Source organism: Gossypium hirsutum, chromosome A03 (assembly GCF_007990345.1).
Source record: "Gossypium hirsutum isolate 1008001.06 chromosome A03, Gossypium_hirsutum_v2.1, whole genome shotgun sequence".
Lineage (NCBI taxonomy): Eukaryota > Viridiplantae > Streptophyta > Magnoliopsida > Malvales > Malvaceae > Gossypium > Gossypium hirsutum.
The window spans coordinates 67,713,464-67,735,463 of record NC_053426.1 but is presented as its reverse complement, the minus strand read 5'-3'; the positions used below and the strand labels follow the sequence as shown (position 1 = coordinate 67,735,463).

At 37.5% G+C, this 22,000-nt stretch overlaps 1 non-coding gene across 1 annotated transcript; it reads left to right on the top strand.

Annotated features, from left to right (window-relative positions):
- The first annotated feature begins 16,566 nt into the window (after positions 1-16,566).
- On the top strand, positions 16,567-16,673 carry LOC121225726 (small nucleolar RNA R71). Its single transcript, XR_005923592.1, has one exon. It is a non-coding gene; the product is annotated as a small nucleolar RNA R71 (small nucleolar RNA).
- The last annotated feature ends 5,327 nt before the right edge of the window (positions 16,674-22,000 follow it).

Sequence of the window (22,000 nt, the reverse complement as noted above, 5' to 3'; positions counted from 1 at the left end):
TTCAACAACTCAAGCCAACGTCTTTGTCGCAGATTTAAGTCTCTTTGAGTCATCAAATATTTGAGACTTTTGTGATCCGAAAATACATGGCACTTTTCGCCAAACAAATAATGTCGCCATATTTTCAAAGCAAATACGATGGCGGCTAGTTCGAGATCATGGGTTGGATAATTTCTCTCCTGTGGCTTCAATTGTCTCGACGCATAGACCACAACTCGACCTTCTTGCATCAATACGCAACCCAACCCGAGTAGGGATGCGTCACTATAAATGACAAACTCTTTGCCTGATTCGGGTTGCACTAAAATTGGAGCTTCAGTCAAATGAGTTTTCAGTTGATCGAAGCTTTTCTGACATTTCTCCGTCCATTCGAACTTAGCATCCTTTTGAAGTAGCTTCGTCATTGGTGTGGCTATCATCGAGAACCCTTTTACAAATCGTCGGTAATAACCGGCGAGCCCCAGGAAGCTCCGAACTTCGGTAACATTTCTTGGAGGCTTCCAGTTAAGTATGGCTGAAATTTTGCTCGGATCAACTCGAATACCCGATGCGGATACCACATGACCCAAGAAGCTAACCTCTCTTAACCAGAACTCACACTTACTGAACTTCGCATATAACTGCTTATCCCGCAAAATTTGCAACACTAATCTCAGGTGTTCAGCATGTTCGGTCTCATCTCTTGAATAGACCAAGATGTCATCAATGAACACAACTACGAACCGATCCAAATATGGTCTGAAGATCCGATTCATCAAATCCATAAATACCGCAGGGGCATTAGTGAGCCCGAACGGCATCACTAAGAACTCGTAATGACCGTACCTTGTTCTGAAAGCAGTTTTGGGTACGTCCGAATCTCGAAACCGCAACTGATAATAACCCGATCTCAAATCTATCTTTGAAAACACTGAGGCTCCCTTTAGTTGATCAAACAAATCATCAATGCGCGGTAATGGATATTTATTCTTTATCGTCACTTTATTCAGTTGACGATAGTCAATGCACAATCTCATGGTTCCGTCCTTCTTTTTCACGAACAATACTGGTGCACCCCAAGGTGAGAAACTTGGTCGAGCGAAACCTCTATCCGTCAACTCTTGCAATTGAGCTTTCAATTCCTTTAACTCGGTTAGTGCCATACGATACGGAGCTATCGAAATTGGCGTAGTTCCAGGTACAAGCTCAATACCAAACTCTATCTCCCGAACAGGTGGCAAACCCGGTAACTCTTCAGGAAAAACATCCGGGTATTCACAAACCACCGGCACAGATTCGGGTTTCTTTTCTAATTCTTTGTCATCAAGTACATACGCAAGGTATGCTTCGCACCCTTTTCTTACATATTTCTGGGCCAACATTGCTGATATTACAGCTGGCAACCCCCTTAAGTCTGTAGACTCAACTCGGATTATCTCGTTATTTGCGCACCTCAAATCAATAGTCTTGCTTTTGCAATTCACAACCACATCATGCGCGGTCAACCAATCCAAACCAAGAATAACATCAAATTCATCAAACGGCAAAAGCATCAAGTCCACCGGAAAACAGGAATCTCGAATTACTAGGGGGCATTTCTTACATACTTTGTCGACAAGCACGTAACGACCCAAGGGATTTGACACCCGAATTACGAACTCAGTAGACTCAACAGGTAGAGTCTTACTGGATGCTAAGGTTTCACATACATATGAATGAGTAGAGCCAGGGTCAATCAATGCAATCACATTAGTATCAAAGAGAGTGAAGGTACCAGTGATGACGTCAGGGGAGGATGCCTCCTCTCGTGCGCGAATGGCATATGCTCTAGTAGGAGTACGGTTCTCGGCTCGAACAGCCGTATCAGAGGCCCCTCTCTGACTACCACCCCTACCTCCTAAAATTCTCGGTGGTCTACCTCTAGTTGTCACTCCACTAGGTCTTGCACCTTGAATCTTATTCTTCTCATCAAGCTCCGTGCAATCTCTATTGAAGTGGTCCTTCGAACCGCATCCGTAACAGGCCCTGTTAATAGACTTACCCCAACATTCACCTATGTGTCGTCTTCCACATTGGGGACATTCAGGTTTCTCTAGACGATTATTGCCCACACTAGCTACCGAAGTAGCTCGGGAGTCCGTCGATGGTCGTGCTCTGATGGAAATTCCCGCAGTCATCCTCGACTTATTAGTGTCCTCCCTGAACTTCTTTACAGCTGAGAACGGAGCTTTACCCGTCGATCTTTTACGATAGTCTCTAGCTTCAAATCCAGCCTTCTTCTTCCCCTTTCCAAGTTCTTCCGCCTTGCAGGCTCGTTCGACTAGTGTCACGAATTCTTTTATCTCCAAAATACCCACTAATAGCTTTAAATCTTCATTCAATCCTTCTTCGAATCTTTTGCACATAGCAACCTCATCAGCTACACACTCCCGTGCATACCTACTGAGTCTTACGAATTCATGTTCGTATTCAGATACTGTCATACGGCCTTGCTTGAGTTCCAAGAATTCCTTACGCTTTTGATCGATGAACCGTTGACTAATATATTTCTTTCGAAATTCCGCTTGGAAGAAATCCCAAGTAACTCGTTCGTTTGGGACTATGGAAATCAAGGTCCTCCACCAATAGTAGGCTGAGTCTCGCAACAAAGATATAGCACACTTTAGACATTCATCGGGTGTGCATGACAGTTCATCGAACACCCGAATGGTGTTATCAAGCCAGAACTCGGCCCTTTCGGCATCATCAGTAACTATGGCCTTGAACTCCTCAGCCCCGCGCTTCCTAATCAAGTCTACAGGTGGTTTACTCGGCCTCACAGGATCAGTAACTGATGGCATTACGGGCTCTTGGGGTGGATTATTCAAATTTGGGAATTGTTGGACAGCCGGATTGGTTCGGGCATATTGCGCGACCCACTCATTCATCATGGTAAAGAAGGCTTGTTTAGCCCCCTCACCTTGATTATTCGCAGATGACTGAGGTTCAACAGGCGGTGTCCCTTGTGCAGGAGCAGCCGCTACACTTTCAACGTCATCCGCTAAGGTTCTTTCTACACCGGGGTCCATTTACTAATCAAAACAAAAATTTTAACCGTCAGAAGTCATCACACATTTAAACATTAACATTAAGGCATGTATAGCTAGACTCATACGTGCTATGGTAGTCCTAGAACCGACTAAACCATGGCTTTGATACCAATAAAATTGTAACACCCCGAACCCGAGACCGTCGCCGGAGTCGAACACGAGGTGTTAACAGACTTCAAACCACTTATTTGACATTTCCCAGACAAGCTGCCAATCTGCGTACTAGTCGCTTTAAAAATCATATCTTGAGTTCTGAAACTCAAAATCCAGTTCCGTAAATTTTCCCTGGAACTAGACTCATATACCTATATGGTAGAATTTTTGTAGAATTTTTGGTCGGGCCAATTAGTACAGTTTATTAGTTAAATTCTCCCCTATTACACGGTGCGACTGCACTGACCTTCATGCATTACGATTTTGATAACTCCCTGCACAAAGCTTCAATACTGATGCCGTTTGTTTCTATAGAAACTAGACTCAGAGAGGAATCTGTACATATATTGCATGACTCCTAATTCTCTCTGGTTAATTTATAATGAATTTCCAAAGTCGGAACAGGGAATCCAGAAACTGTTCTGGCCCTGTCTCACGAGAACCTGAATATCTCTTAACATACTGTCCATATGATCGTTTCGTTACTTCTATATGAAAATAGACTCATCGATCTTCGATTACATAATTTATTCATCAATTAATTCCACTCCTACTATTTTTAGTGATTTTTCAATCTCACGTCACTGCTGCTGCCAGCATCTGTTACGAAAGCAACTATGCCCATTTCGTGATTTCTCCTTGATCTAACTAGTAATTCATCATACATATCACAAATTATGATCATGACTAGCCATGCCAAAGGCTAATCATTGTCAAACATCCCCCTACTACACTATTGCCATATCATGAATTTTAACACCAAAATAATCAACCATGACATATGGCATAAAAAGAAAAGTCGAATTACCAAGGCTTACGACCTAGCGTTATAAAACCAAACCCAACCGACATTTATGCCATTTTCGCATGGCTAAAAGTTTACATACCAAAGTTCAACACAACATAATAGCCTATACATGCCGAAATGTTCTCCTAAGCCGACTAAGAAGAAAGTACCAAAACTTGCTAGCCGGTGTGATGGCTTCGATGACGGTCCCAAGCACGCAAAATGACGAGTCCAAGAAACCTAAAGTAGGCGACAAGCAAACACTGAGTGAGTATATAACTCAGTAAGTCATAAGCAATGCACTACCATCCATTAATAACATTATCACAAGAGGAAACAAAATGGAACGAGGCTAGTTACTCCATCCATACCGAACCATGCCATAGTTCCTCAGACCTATCGGTTCAATCTCATACCAAATCATGCATTCACATTCCATATACTAATCAATAGGATATTTGAGGCATTTTCATACATCATTTTATTTTCGTTACAATCATACAACTAAACGGCCTTTCACCTATTCCACGATAAATCTTATGTACGTGACTTCAAGTATAATTGCCACATAGGTTCAAACTTACCAAGCTCAACTCCAAATATAAACATAGCGCCTATTAGCCATGAACTCAAGGTACTTACCCGATCCGCTGTCCGTGATCAACTCAATAATGTCGCACACTTAGTGTCCATAGTGATTCAAAAATATATATTAAGTTCGCACACTCAGTGCTATATAATCAACTCGCACACTTAGTGCTATATAATCAAACTCGCACACTTAGTGCTGTACAATTTAAACCCGCACACTTAGTGCCAATCTCATGATCATAAATGTTTATACCCGCACACTTAGTGCCGAGATCAACAACTCAATACATCTCACCTCTTTTCTTTTCATTCAACACTTTCATCACCACATGCATACATGTATATAAATTTATCATTCCATTCGGCATAATTACATAGACATTATGTCTATTTAGATCAATACAAAATATATGCTTAATGACTTACCTTGTGTTGGGTAAGACGGTTCCAACTCGGTTACTCGATGATCTTTTCTTTGCCCTTGCTTGCCTCTCCACCTTTAGCTTCTTGAGCTAAATCGATAAATTAACTAGTTTAACCATCTTGCTAAACATTCATACTTCAATTACACATGCATATGTATGTTTGTATATTCAGCAATGACAATGGTAATTTGGCAAACCTTAATTTAACTTATAATTGTTCATAACACATTTAAAGCATCCACTCCATTCCATCATTTTAAAGCACATACATTACTCAATATTATCCAAGTTCACATTCGGCATTTTCACAAATACTCATGCCGATTTCATTCACTCATCTCTAATGTTAATTAAGAAATGCCGAATGTCACCAACTAAATGGCATACACACACTCACATGCATAAAAGTCATCCACACTTCCTATAGCTCATTCGGCATTCACAAAATCATACCATTAGAATTCATGTACAATACCGAACCTTTAGACATTCAAACATCTACCCTATTCTTTTCAAATCATCTAAACGGCAACACTCACATTCTAGCATTTAAATACAAAACATTTATTCAAGTAACTAAGCAAGTCCAAGTTCGGCTATTACACATATAAATACTATCAAATTAAATTTTTAACTAGATCAAACATCTCTCATCAACATTTATTCATTAAAACATAAAGAAAATAATCAAATCTCTTCATTAACCACCATGGCCGAATGCTCCATTCACCACCCAAATCCAAATTTTTAACATGGGCAAAGTAAGGAACTTAGTAACTAACTTAAAATAAGCTAAAATTTCAAAATCTAACATGAATTACTAACCTTGTTTTAAGCTTAAGATGGCCGAATGCTATATCCCTTTTCTTCTTTAAAGTTCGGCTACTAAGGGAGAAGATGAAACCAACATTTTGTCTTTCTTTTGTTTTTCTATTATCCTTTCTTTTTCTTTTCTTTAGCTCACGGCCATGGGGGGGGAAACAACCACACATTTTTTTGTTTTTATTTCTTTATTACCCATACTCCCTATTTTATTTTTTTCTAACATACCTCACTAAGCCAACATGTTCCCAACATGTTTCCACTCATAGCATGGCCGGCCACTAGCTCAAATTTTGGGTAATTTGACATGCAAACCCATCATTCTCACTACATGCTTTAATAGGTCCTTATAAATTAACCTATCACATTTCAAAATTTTCTCACATAAGTCCTATTTACTAAAATTCACCTACAATTAAACAAAATTCAAATATGAAATTTTCACACATGCATATATACATATAATAAGCATCAAATATGACAGCTAATTATTTTTATGACTCGGTTTAGCGGTCCCGAAACTACTTGCCGACTAGGGTCAATTTTGGGCTGTCACAATATCTGGGATATGGCGTCGGCCTCAGTATGTGATTTCATGTAAGACCATGTTTGGGACATGGTATTGATGTGAGGTCCTGTGTAAGACCATGTCTAGGACATGGCATCAGCACCGACGTGGGATTTTGATAAGACTATATCTGGGATATGAAATTGATATGTAGACCCGTGTAAGACCATGTCTGGGATATGGCTTTGGAATTCTATGTGGTGCATGATGATTCCGAACATCCTCTATTATTCATGGTGATTCAACGGACCGTTCAAGATTATGGTTAAGAAGTGGGTTAGAATGAGTAAGAATGTATGGCATAGGTATGTATGTAAACTTCATGAGTATTGGACTCAATTCATGTTAGGAATGTGGTTATGAAAGAGTAAGATAAGCATGATGTTCAAAGGCATTTATTATCAATTCTCAATGTGTTCAATGTGTGTAATATGATAATGTGTTGGAAATTGATAGCATGTCTAATCCATGAATTTCATGACTTATGTTATTTATTATTTGCACTCGACTTACTAAGCTATATGCTTACCACTCTCTCTTTTCCTCTTTCTTATAGCAACGTCAAGCTAGCTCGGGGATCGTGGACGTTGGAGCTCGAGTCACACTATCAACAAATCTTTTGGGGTATAATTAGTGTACTACATTTAAGTATGGCATGTACAGGGGACTTAGTATTTTGTTATATGTGTCATATTTGTTAGCTAAAGCGATGGCTCCTTTTGGTATATTATTCCATTTTGTATATGGCCATGAAATATGACTTATATTGATTATTGGGTTGAAATCACTAAATATTGTTAGATGCACGAGATGTGCTATTACTTTTGCGGTGTGTACCAAATGGTTGATAAAATGTGGAATTTATGCTTGACGGATAAATGATGTCAATGGGCATGGTCACTATATTAATAAAGGTAAAGAAATGTATTGAATGAACTTAAAAAGTCAAGGAGTCTTAATTAGGTATACTTGATATGAATTTATCATGCATGAGTTAAAGCTATGGATGTCTAAGTAACCCTTTTATGCCATGACAACCACCATTGGCATGTGAGTGTGTGTTGGGGTTGTTAAGAGTGACAAGAGGGCTTGGAAAATAGCCTCAAAGCAGTCCACACAAGTAGACACACGGGCATGTGTCTAGGCCGTGTGTGACACACGGTTAGCTCCATGGGCGTGTAGTCCGACCGTGTGTCCCCTACACCCTAGTTTTACAAGTTAGTATGCATGGTAGTAAACACATGGGCAGAGACACAACCGTGTGTCTCTGCTATGTGGAAGACACGGCTTTAGGACATGGGCGTATGCCCAGGCCGTGTGAAGTCTGCACCTTAAATGCGAAAATTAAATTCACCACGCGGCCTAGCACACAGGCGTGTGACTTGGCCTTTTTATATTAAATTTATGCTGACATCATAAATAGAAAGTTATAAGGCCTGGGGACACGGGGTGTGACCCTATTTTATGAAAAATTTCCTAAATTTCACGGTTTAATCCCAAATCACCCTCGATGTATGCTTTGGGCCTTGTTGGCTCGTATTAAGGACTATGTGCATGTGCATGTACAGTTTTGTGTTCAAAAAAAAATTTATGGCTCGGTTCTGTATGTATGTTTACATTTTATCCCAGTAATGCCCTATACCCGTCCTGGCGATGGATACGGGTAAGGGATTTTACACTAAAAATCTACTTATTAATCCTACTTCTACATAGTTTTAATCATCCAAAAATTAATACAAGTTTTCAAAAATAAAAAATGTTCAGTCATCCTTTTCAAAATCCATCTCCGTGCTTCTATTATCTTTCTCATCCTCTTCGTTGTTATGCACTTCTTCTCCTTGCTCCATATCTACTGGCCCGAACATGTCAAGTGTATAGTTGGGGACTTTAATATTGTTTTGCCTCGTAAATTCTTGGAAAATTGGTCCTGACTTTTGCATCCATTGTATCATCTAATCAAGCTTTGGATGACTATTTTCACCGATCTCTTGTTGAGCTTGTGTCAACATTTGTCACAATCAGTGTAGCAGTCGTGTATTGTTATCACTTGTTCCAACCTTTTATTTTTTTGGCTCACAACTCTACGTACTGTTGGAACAAGGTGTCATCTATAATTCTTTAGGAAGGTTTTATTGATTGCTTAGTGGATGTCATAGGTATTGTAACAACCCGATTTAGACCCTAATCAGAATAGTGGTTTCGAGACCACAAATCCGAGTAAAAAAAATTTTAATATTATTTTTCGTGCTTATAATATGTGAATTGATATCTTTGAAAATTTCGTGTGAAAATTTTATTGTTTGTGTGCCGATTTGATAAAATGACTTAATTGCGTAAAATGTAAAAGTGGCTAGTTATTTGTTAAAAGTACTAAAGTACTATGTCTTATTAAAAGAGAGGTCCTTATGATGCAATTAGACCATTGATAAGGTTAATGGACATTAATGATCGTCCATTAAGTGATTTTATAATGGTTTATTAAAGGGTAATTTGGTAATTGGTATATTAATCATATATTAAATAAAAAAACAAAAATAAGTTCATAATGTCATCTCTTTCACTGAAAATTAAAAGAAGAAGAAGCCAAAGCTAGGTTTTGATATTCGACCCTTGTTCATCTTGATTGAGGTATGCTTTGAGCTCGGTTTTTGATAATTTTTATGTTTTTGTGATCGTTGCTTTGTATTCTATCAAGCCCATGCCTAAATTTTGGAATTTTTTGATGATTTTGTGATATGCCATTGTTGATTTTGTGAGCTTTTTAATGTTAATTGATGAAGTATGGAAGCTTGATGATTGATAAATATATTTTGTGTTGGGATTTGTGATGAATTTGATTATTATGGGCTAAATTGTAAAAAGGAGATTTTGAGGGACTAAAAGGTGAAATAAATGAAATATGTGGGCTATATGAGCTAAAGGAAAATTCAGCTAGATATGTGTGAAATGAAATTTTACATATATTGTGATTTTATGTAATAGAGATTAAATTGTTAAATTGTGGAAATGTGAGGGCTAATTTGTAAAATGCCTTAATTATGTGTTTTTGGATTAAATTGAATGATTTGTTGAATAAAAGAGTTAATTTTGAATTTGTATAGATCAAGAACCAAAGAAAATAGAATTAGATCGCGAAAAGTCGAAAGTCGTTGAATAACCATTCGTTTTCGTTCATTTTCGTACAAGGTAAGTCGATATATAAATAAATATGTTTGAATTGATTTATCCATGTTTATATGATATTGAATTGTGATGAATGGTTAATGAAGTTGAATATGTGAAATTGAGAAAGTTTCAACAATGAAACAATATTCGAAAGCTTCGTACGAACCATAGGAATAGTTAGGATACATATGTCATGATGTAGGATTCCGATATGTGATTTCATGTAAGACCACGTCTGGGACGTTGGCATTGATTTGAAATTTACGTGTAAGACAATGTCTGGGACATCGGCATTGTATTTGATTTCTTGTAAGACCCTGCCTGAGATAGTGGCATCGATATTTGGTTACATGTAAGACCACGTCTAGGACGTTGGTGTTGTATGAGCTTTCTGAGCTATCCGCGTATCCTATTTGATTCCGTACGGTTCAACGAGCATTCTGAGAAATACGTGATTGAATGAATGAATAACCGATTCAGGTACGTAGAGATGTGTTCAACATTTGTTAATGAGAATTAAGTTTATGTGCAAGTGATGATATGTGATATAAGTATGAGAAATTATGCTATATGTGCAATGAATTGGGAATATGTGAAAGGTATATGAACTATGTGGTTTGTGATAGTATTTGGCTATGGAGTATATGTGTTTTATCATGTTTATATGCTTAAAATGATAAGTTTATTTGTATATGGCTTACTAAGCTTTGGAAAGCTTACTTTGTGTGTTTGCATTGTGTTTTAGATATCAAAGCTACTGAAGGCTCGGGAATTGTCGAGGATAATCACCACACTATCAAACTTGATTTTGGTACCTTTTGAAGGTGTAAATATTTTAGTATGGCATGTAAAGTCTAGATAAATTGAGATATGTTTTTGAGGTTAAGAAACATATGTTTTGTTGTGACTTTGGCTTATGATTTGGCATGATTTGGTATGGATATAAGCATGAAATTGGTTGTTAATGATATGGCATGAACGGTGTATGTTTTGGTTATGTATTGATTGGAATTTGGTATGAAATGATTTGGTTTTGATCCAAAATTAGGGTGGCAAGTTGGCCTTGTAAATGGCCTATTTTTGCCCATACAGACAGGGACACGGGCGCGTGTCTCTGTCGTGTTGCTCGAGGGCCATTTCAAAATGAGCCCAGGTAGACCATACGGTTGCACACACAGGTGTGCGCCAAGCCATTTGGCCAAGTCAGTTTCGAGCACGAGCTAGACATACGGGCGTGTGACTGGCCGTGTGGCCCAAGTCAGTAGCCTCCCTAATTTTCACATGGCCTGGCACACGGGCGTGTCATGTGGCCATGTGAACAAGTTAGTATGTATGCTCTGTTTTACCACGGCCGGACACACGGGTGTGTCTAATGCCGTGTGAGGCACACAGCTTCTTCACACGGGCGTGTGACCTCTGTAGCTTAGAAATAAAATTGTTTAGTTTTGTAAAATTTTGTTTGTGTTTGGTTTGGTCCTGACTTTTTCCTAATGCATGTTTAAGGTCTCGTTGATCTAAGAAAGGGACTATATGTTGATGTTTGATTATGATATGACGATGTATGACTTTTGATTGTGAAATGATTATGAAATGTTCCGATATGTCTGGTAATGCCTCATAACCCTAGTCCGACGACGGATACAGTTTAGGGGTGTTACAGGTACACCCGCCCTTTTGCAGAAAGCTATCATTAGACAAGGAATGATGATGCCCACCTTCTACCAACTGATGCATCTTTTCATGTACTGATGGATCCATTTACCAATACATACTTGTTTTTTTTCTGTAAAATAGCATAAAGTAATACTTCCCTAAAGGAATTAATGTTGGAAACATTTAGAGCAGGTATTATTCTCGTATACACAAATTGAATTCAATCTTAGCCTTTGGAAACATACTTGATGAAAGGATACAGAAACGTTCGTACCTGAACGATATTTCTATTCACCTCTTCCTTCAGTTAAAAACTTTATAATGTTATCCATATCTATGTCTCAAAAATATTCTAAATCAATTTCATCAATAAATTCATTTTCATATTATGGAGTGTTATAAAAGTCGCAAATAATTCGAGGGGTTACTCTCACTTCTTTCCCTCGCACAAGTACCGATTCCCATATATGACCTTTAGTATTCCTAGTCTTAGATGCATAAAATTCCTAAACCGTAGGGACCATGACACTATCTTTATGGATCATTCAAAAATGTTCCTACCTATGATATTAGACTAAAGGTTGTATTTCCTTACACAAAACCATTAACAGATTGAATCCCGTTTCGTGGATAAAGGTTTTTCCTTGAAATTTAGTAAAATATTTTCCAATATTTGGGTTTTCAAAATTAGGGGTTTAGACCCGTCGATGGTTCCATTTCCATAGTTCGCCTAAATTTCCTAGGAGGCATGATATTTTAATAAACAAACAATTTAATGAATCAGTAAAAAAAATTGAATGTAGGAACCTTTAACCTTAGTTATATGCTTGGAGGTCGTTTGGATTCCTTATTTTCACACGGTATTCCTATTCCTTGTTGCTCTAATGATGATTGAAAAGTTTGTTGAAGAAAAATATTTCAGAGATTAGGAGTTTAGGGTTTAAGGTTTTAAGAGGGCATTTTCAAAATATGAATGTAAAAGAGGTTAGTCTAGGTTTAGTAAAAGAGTTAAGGTGTTTTTAGGTTAGAAAATAGGTGTTTTAAAGTGTTAAATTGGGTAAATGAAGGTTTAAAGCACCACGTTACGCAATTAGGTCGGGTTGACCCTATAGAAAATTGTAGCGATGTCATGACACAAAGGTTTCGTGTCGCGACATCCCTGGCAGTATACCGTTGTCGCAACACAGGGGTTCCGTGTCGCGACACGTCCGTCAGTTTGTAGGTTTGAGGGAAACTATTTGCTATGTTGTGACTCGTAGGGGTGATTTCATGACACTAACTCTGTTTCGGCTCAAAAGTCTAGTTTTAAGGATGTTTCGGTTTAGAGATGAACCTACATCAAATAAAAGTTAAAATCTAAACTAGGTGATTAGTTAAATATACAATAATTTCCAAAATTTATGCAACAATTCAACTAATTTTAATTTTTACTATCAAATTTATCCGATAATGTCATCAATTAACCGGTGGATGATTTTCCTATTTTGTCAGTATTGGTCCATTGTCCATCATGTCATTCCACATATGCCCATTTGTCTCTTTCCGTAAACCTGTTTATTCTTTTTGCATGCATAAAAGGAAGTGTATCCCTTGACTCGGGGACGTTAGAAATAAATTATTTTTTACATTGTTCCCCTAACTTCTTATCTTCCTCGCTCGATTTGTAACGCCCCAAATTTTATGTTTCTACTTTTGCTATTAATTGAAACAAATATTTGTATCTGCTTCAGTGGTTAAGTGTTCTGGGTGTGTGTGGGAGGTCCCAAGTTCAAGCCATGACTTGGGAAAATTTTGGTATTTTTATGAATAAAGCCTATCTTTGGTTAAGAGGCTTTTAATTAAAAGTTAGTAAGTAATGAATAGAATAGGCCTACTGGTTTGGTGGTTAAGAGAGTGTTAAGTTACTAGAAGTTATGTGTTTGAATCCTTGCGTGAAAGAGGGGAATTATTTTTGTTGGATGTCGCGTAGGTGTTTGAGTAAAATTGAAATTCTGTTGGGAGTGGGATAGTAGAGTTAGTTGGGTGGGAAGTTGAGATTCTGTGATTATCAGAAAATATTCTGATTATCTCTTTCCCAAAAATACAGTTTTCTGCTTTCCTGCTATTTTCCCAAAATTCCCTGTTCCTTTTTTTTTTACTCTCTGCCAAAATTTATTGCTGGTTTTCCTTCCCTTTTGTGTTTCCATCCCTTTTCTATTTTGGAACCTTTATTGCCTAAATCAATTAAACGTGCTAGTACGATAAGTTTCCTCGTCTTTTCCATCGTGGATTGACAATAATTGTTAGTGATGTGTTCTTCTTCTATTAATGGCATAGGAAGAGGCGGTGGGTAGTAAATCGCGTATCTTGTGTTTTTAGTATTGTTTAAAAGAGGGTGTCGTTAGCAGTAAGTCAAGTTTTTTGTTCGTTCTTGGTTTTCGAATTCGTTTGTAAATTCATAAATTGATAAGGAGTATCTTGATTTTAGGCATTGGAGTGCTCGGGAGTGTTTAAGGCATAAAAAACGACACAGGTGTGTACCCGAAACGCAGAAAATGAGATACGAAAAAAAGCTAAAAAAGCATTCTGTTGACGCCACATGGGCGTGTGGTCTCTTGTGTGGTAGGCCATGTGATGGATACGGGCGAGTGTTAGACGAGGCCAGGCCATGCGCACATGACATGGTCGTGTGATGGCTAGGCGGCCGTGTGCGACACACGGACTAGACTGATTTGGGCTGTGTGGGCCCACACGAGTAGACCATACAGGCTTGTGGGATTTTGGGCCAGGCCGTGAGATTTTGGGCCCACATGGGCAGGCCACATAGGCGTGTGAGCCCATTTTACCGAAATGTCTTCTAAGGTTGCACGGGTCGCACAAGTCGAATGTGAACCCACTATAGTGTCGGTAAGCATTATCTAGACCCCAAATGTATGACCTGAATGTATTTGATGCATGAGTAATAATGCATAATTACTGGTTTATATATGTATACGTTTGACTGATAGGTGCATAAAAGCATGGCATAATGTATGTTTACATTGCATAGGGTTGGGATGATGATATTTGGAGGAAGTATACTGAAAGGCTCATAAGCCTAATATACTAACAGCTCAGCTGCAAATTACTATTTTGTACTGCATTCGATACTATTTGGGGTGTAGGGATAGGTGGGTTGATTTAATCCCCACATAGAGTGTAAGGTTAGATGGAGATGGTATGTAGAGGATGGTTGGGTAGGATTTTGTGCATATCTGTACTGATACTATAATGGGCTAAGGCCTACCTGCCACTGATACTGAAAAGGGGCTAAGGCCCAGACTGAGTGTGATTTTATACTGATTGCTTGTTTTTTGTGGGATGGCACACTGAGTTTACGTAAACTCACCCTTTTGTTTAATGTGCATAGGTAATTCCCAGACTTGACAGATCGGTGCAGAGGAGGACTCACGGCAACAAGTATTTTAAACTGTATTTAAAATCGGATTTGGTATCTATTTCTTAATTACTTTCTAGGTTATTTTTTGATGTAAATTGGACTTCTTGGACTGTTTGCTTAAATTTGGTTTCATTATTCTTATGGATTATAACTATTAGCAATAGGAAAAATTGGGTTTTCAAAACGAACAAATGATTTCTCTTAAACTACGATTACTTAAATTACTTTAAAAAGCTTCCGCAACAAGTTACATTTTGAAACAATCAATTAAGTAAGTAAAACGTTTTTGAAACTAATGTGAGATAAAGAGAAGTAATTAAGCGAAAATGGTTTCATTGCGACAACATGGTTTTCTTAAACATTTAAAAGTTTGAGTCTCACCATTAATTTTCATCGTTAATTCATTCTTTTCTAAATCAATGGCAAATTTAGAAGTGGCTAAAAAGGGTCTTCCTAATAAGATCGGTATCTCACGATCTTCTTCGAAATCAAGTACCACAAAATATGCAAGCATAATGAAACTTCGTACTTTAACTAACATATCTTACAATAACCCTTTTGGACGTACCAAAGACTTGTTAGCCAATTGTAATGTATTTGAGTAGTTTTCAGATCCTCCAAGTTGAGTTTTTCAAAAATTGATAGAGGCATTAAATTAATACTAGGTCCTACATCGTAGAGCTCTATTAAAATGAATGCTTCCTATCTTTATGGGAATAGAAAGAAATCATGGTTCTTTCAATTTTTGAGGTACCTGCCTTGAAATAATCACGCTACAGGAAGCATTTAAATTAACTTATTCTCCTACCTTAATTTTCCTACTCTTAGCCATCATCTCCTTTTAACACTTAATGTAGTTGGGAACCTATTCAATTAACTCAATTAAAGGTAGGTTAACATTTAATGTTTTAAACAAGTTTAGGAAACTTACAAATTTATCCTCATCCCACTTTTATTTTTCTTCTAATCTTGAAGGGAATGAGATTTTTGTGATTTCAACATCTTTAGGTGTTTCTTTTCTAGTTCAACCGATGGTGCCTTTTCATCTTCTGGCCTTAGTTCTTCTTCAGGTTCTAGGAGTTCCTCTTGAGGATCATCAGTATTCTCCATAACTCTCTCCGGAGTAGCGTTTTCTAGGCTACTCAGTACTTTCCCCAATTGAAGTGCTATCGCCTTCACATGCTCCTTACCTTCCCTCCATGTATTGTCTTCTATATTGCTAGGAATACCTGTGCCAATTTTTCTTTTGATATCACCCATCATGCTCATTAATTGGCTCATTTGATTTCAAGCTACGTCAATGTTCTGGTTGAGTTGGTGCACTCAGACTGCACCTGCTTGACATCTATTCTCATTAATTGCATCTCTTCCTCAATTCTATCCAATCGTTGACTACATACAATACAATCATTTGGGTTGACCCTATCCTAGGGTTTCTACAAATAAGGAGGTTGGTAATTAGTTTTTTAACTTGATTTAAATTATTACTTGCTCCTTGGTTTCCCCCATCTCAGATTCGAGTGATCTCTCTAGCTGGGATTATATGTATTCGAATAAGGGTTTCCACCCCTATACCTAACTTAATTTACATCCTTAGCTAAATTGTTGATATAGTGGAAAAGTAGTTTGTCTCACCCATGTATAGACGGTATACAAATTGATTCGATACGGTTGAGTCAATCCACTAACTGTTGATACTTATCATCTTCTTGGATATCTTTTATCGTGTGGGTTTCTAACGATATATAAATCATTCAATTTGCCACTGGCAAGAGTTTAGTGCCATGTTCTTAATGATTTCATACGCATCCTTATACATTCTATTCATAAGGGCTCCTCCTACCGCTCCATCTCATCCATATCGTGCATTTGCATCCAACCCATTATAGAATACCTCTAGTCACATCCACTCAGGAAATCTGTGGTGCGGGCATTTTTGAATCAACATTTTGAAATGTTCCCACACATCATAGAAACTTTCTCCCTCCATCTGTCTAAAGACAACAATCTCTTGTCTCAGTTGAACTACTTTGCTAATTGGGAATAACTTCTGTAAGAATTTTCCAGCGAGTTAATCCCATGTTGTGCCTGCGAGTCTAACCAAGAAAATGCGTTATCAATCAAGTAGAAGGGGAACAACTAAAGATAAATAGCATCATCAGTGGCTCCATTATATTTAAAAGTATCATAGAGTTGAAGAATCTATTTTAAATGTTGATTAGGGTCCTCTGTCATAGTGCCCCTAAACTGCAAATTGTTTTGGATCATTTGAATCATAGCTGGTTTTATCTCAAAATTATTACATGTAATCGTTGGCCTCACCATACTTTCTTGAACCATGTCCAGACTTGGTAAGGCAGAATTCCTTAAATTTCTTTTGGTCCAAGCTATGTGAATGTTTGCAGAAAGCTATGGTGATGGTGGGCTTCCTAGGGCGTTATTGTCAGCGTAACCAAATAGTGGTTTTTCACGGGGTACTTACCTGCAGTTGGTGGTAGTGGATCTTGCATCTACTATTGTTGTTGCTGTCGGCAATTTCTTCAAGTTATTCTTTCTGAAATGGTAGCTGCTAAAATAGGCGTGCCCTTACTGCAAGTAATACATTAAACCCAAAAAGAAGATATCAGTAACAATAAATAAAATAAAATCGTATCTATAACCTATAAATTTCCTAATTATTTTTTTAAGGAGCAAAAGTTAAAACTAACCTAGTGACGTTGCCTCCTCGGTAATGGCACCAAAAACTTGACCGCCTACAGACAGGCTAATGTCTAGAGCGTGAATACTACATTAAAATATAGAATTACGAGGCAGTATCTACAAGTATACAGGACTAGTTGTAATATAGTTTTAGAACAAAGTGGGTGAGTACTTCGAGGATCGTACCTAAGGGAGGTGAAGGCTAAATCAATTTTAACCTACACACTAAAAGATCTAATTAATACTTTAATCAAGTTATAGTACGAAGACATAAGTAAGAGGTTTTTGGGATTTTTACATTAATGATAACAAAAACAAAATAATATAAAAGAGAAAAAAATTCAAGTGATAGGAAAAGTAGAAGGAATCCAATCTGATGATGGGTGACAACTTGCTTTGGCAATCCCAATCAACTATCATTTCGGGTTCCTCGTCAACCAACTAGTCGCTACCATCTCAGGATCTTTCGATCATCCACTAATATAGTGAGTCAACAAGGATTAATTATCTTTCGACCTCATAGTTCATACTGGTTTGGGGTGCAGGTGTTCGCGAATGATGCGGTCGTTGAGAGCACCAAAAATATCATATTCCCTGTAAAATAATGAAAAAGAACAGTAAAGGGGAAGTAGGGTCGAATCCTCAGGGATCGGATTATACGAATGCTTGTTTCTCGAAATCCTGGGCAGAATCGTGCCCAAGAAAACCTGCGTGACAAAAAAAATAACAGAATTAAATATTTGATTTGGAAAAAATAAAAAACAGAATCTAAAGTTGAATGAAATTGTGATTACGAAAATAATAAAAATAATAAAGAGAGTTAAAGGAAAAGAAATTCTTATTGGTAGATTCCAGCCTCCAGTTGTCTGATTCCGCCTTGGGTTCGATCCTTGGCTTTTAAATGGCCGTTCTCAACTCAAGTAAGCTAGTTATAGTGGAAGAGGATGCCTACGACCACCAGCTTCAAAGATTAGACTTACGATTTTTAGGGAACCTGACTCTAGCCAGTAATCTATGTTAGATCAACGCTTCTCAATGGCGAATCCCAAGCCATTTCGTCTCTTTGGCTCGCCAACCTCTGACGTAATAAGTTAACAAACCGACTATACATTCCTTCCAAAACATACAAAGCGGTCGCCTTTGCATATGCTGAAAAGCTTACTTTTTAAGGGCCATGGACGGAAGCGTCAACCCATAGTGCAGAGAAACGATGAATACTTGGCGAGAAGGCTAAGTATGGATTCTAGGCCTCAAGAACCCTTTTTGAGGAATATTGACAACATTCGGCTAGATAGGTTTTAGTGGCTCATGATAATGATGGAAAAAGAAATAAATATAAAAATGGAAAAGAGAATTTTATTGAAAGAAAATATGAAGAAACAAAAGCCTTGACTTTCAGGGGGAGAGTGTTTACAGAAAAAGATGAACACCAAATAGAGTCACTTCACCCCCTATTTATAGTGCTAGGGAGATAGTCTAATTTAACTTAAATTCTAAAAAGATAAATACATTTAATTAAATATAATTAAATATAATTAAAATAAAATCCTAAAATTAAATAATCCTAATAATTATCTTAATATTAATTATCCTAATATAAATAAAATAGTCTTATAAAATAAAATCTCTTCTTTTTGCGTTTTTCTTCCTTGTGTCTTCCATGCTCACACTTTTGGCACAATCTTTTTCCTGTGTCGCATATCAGCCCATTGTGTCTCCAAATTCGCACTTTTGTCCTTTAATTTTGCTTTTTCCTCCAAATCAGTCCCTAATCGATAAAAAGACATAAATAGCTCAAATTAGTAGGATCAAGCTCAGAATAAACACATGGTTAATACATAAAAATACATTATTCTAGAGCATTATCAAATTCCCCCTACTTAGTCCATGCTTGCCCTCAAGTATGGTTCCTGTCCACTGTGAAAATTAAATCCTGCCATGAAAGAAATACTACTCCAAAGTTTTATAAAAATTAGTCAAAATGCATATGAAAACAAAGAGAACCCTTAGCTTGCTTTAAGTAAAATTGAAAAAGTATTCCAATTAACACAAACAAAATTAAGATCAACTTGGGTTATTTCATGAAAATTAGGTAATTACCAAACCTATCAAGACACCTTATTTATTTCTCCCTTTAATCCCCAATTTTATTAATGCATATTTATTTATTGTTTTTTCTCTTTTTTTTACTTTAATTTCAACTTTATTTATTTACTTTTACTTAGGAAAAATATTGAACCTTTTGACACGAAGAGAGATGACAGCCAAGCACCCCACCCCGGTTACTCAGCCTAACACATTCCTAATTTTTATTTTTCCTAAGAACATATCGAACCTTTTGACGCGAAGAGAGATGACAGCCAAGCACCTCACCCCGGTTACTTAGCCAAACACATTCTTAGAAATTAATTCCGGTTAGCGGAGTTTTACCTAACACGTCACACAACCTTTTGACGCGAAATAGGATAACAACCCAAGCACCCTACCCCGGTTACTCAGCTAGTCACGTCTTAAGCTGCACTCATAACCACGGAAACATTATTATTATTATTAAACGGAATTTTAATTTTGGAGGACTTAGGAAAAACAATCAAGTGTCAAAAATAAGTTTCAGTAACCACCTTAACAGTCATGAAAATATTTGAAGCATGCAATTGTATTAAGTGTCCTCTTGTATTTAGACTTAATCAAATTTACCAAAATCAAGATAGGGTTAATTTCATTAATCATAATTATTTAAACTAAAAGAAATAAAACAGTGGAGATGAAATCTATCAAGCAAAATCATAATTAACTCAGTAGATAAGAATCATGCATCTGGGTCAAACAGTGGGCAAGTCGTGGTCAAATTCTTGGGCATGAAAAGAGGCAAAATATTCTTAAAAAAAATGGGCAGCAACAACAAAAATTCAGCATCTAAAATGACAGAAATAATGAGGAATGCCTCCCCCCTACTTAACACACATAGTCCTCGATTTGGAATAAATAAAATAGGAGAAAAAGGTGTAGAGGAACTCCCCGTGTAATTACTGTCGTTCACGTATGATGGCAATGAGATCCGCTAGTTGCCGGCCAAAAGTGTCGAGTAGGGGCTGTTTGGCTACAGATTTGTCGTTCCTTCTTTCTTCCTATCTTCGTTTCGGTTTACCTAGAAGAAGAGAATTTTATTAATATCTGAATAAAATAATAAGACAAAATAAATAAAAATAAAAATTGGGTTGCCTCCCAACAAGCGCTTGTTTAACGTCGTTAGCTCGACGCCTTGAACGGTTTTATGGTGGTTCTAACTGAATTTTTTCGACCGTGTGGGCTTGGAAATTTTTGTAAAATGGCTTCAGCTGTTGACCATTGACTGTGAACCGCTTTCCTGATTCTTCACTTTCTATTTCAACTGCGCCATGTTTAAATACTTCAGTCACAATAAAAGGTCATTGCCACCGAGATCGAAGCTTACTTGGGAATAGCTTTAATACAGAGTTATAAAGAAAAAACTCTTTGATCTACCAAGAAATGTTTCTGAACTATATTTTTGTCATGAAACAGCTTTGTTTTGTTTTTATAAATTTGAGCATTCTCGTAGGCATCATTGCGAATTTCCTCCAATTCTTGAATGTCCAATTTTCTTGCCTTTCCTGTGGGCTCTAACTCCATGTTACATTGTCGAATAGCCCAATAAGCTTTGTGCTCTAGTTCTACTGGTAGATGACATGCTTTGCGAAAAACGAGTCGATACGGGGTCATGCCACTCGGGTCCTTATACGCAGTCCGATAGGCCCAAAGCGCTTCATTGAGCCTAAGATTCCAATCCTTTCGATTGGGACAAACTGTTTTTTCCAAAATGGACTTGATCTCCCTATTCGAAATCTCTACTAAGTCGTTTGTTGCAAAAGTGGGTACCACAAACACTGATTAAAGCTCGAGGTGTGCCAAACCTAGAAAAAATAGTTCGTTTTAGAAACTCCACAACAGTTTTAGCATTATCATTGCGAGTAGGCTTTGCTTCTATCCACTTAGAAACATAGTCTACTGCAAGAAGTATATAGACGTTTCCAAACGAAGAAATAAAGGGGCCCATGAAATCGATGCCCCATACATCAAAAATCTCACATACATGAATCGGGGTTAGGGGCATTTAATTTCGTTAAGTGATATTACTGTATACTGGCATTTATCGCAAGACTCACAGAAGTTATATGCGTTGCGAAAGATTGTGGGCAATATAGCCCACACTCCAATACCTTGTGAGCTGTCCGTTTAGGGCCAAAGTGACCTCCACAAGCTTCTGTATGACAAAAAGTTAGGATAGAGGTTACCTCAGTTTCTAGAACACATCGTCTTATTATCTGATCTGAACAGTGTTTCCACAAGTATGGGTCATCCCAAATGTAATACCGAGCTTCCCGTCTAAGCTTGTCCTTCACGGAACGTGCTAACTTAGTGGGTAACGATCCCGTGGTTAAGAGATTAACTATATCTGCATACCACGGATAGTGAGTCGTGGTTGAAAATAAGCTTTCATCAGGGAACTCATCCTTTATGGGAACATAATCGAACGGAGTTTTTATCCTACTCAAGTGGTCGGCCACTAGGTTTTTACACCCCTTTTTGTCACGAATCTCGGTGTCAAATTCTTGGAGCAGTAAAATCCAC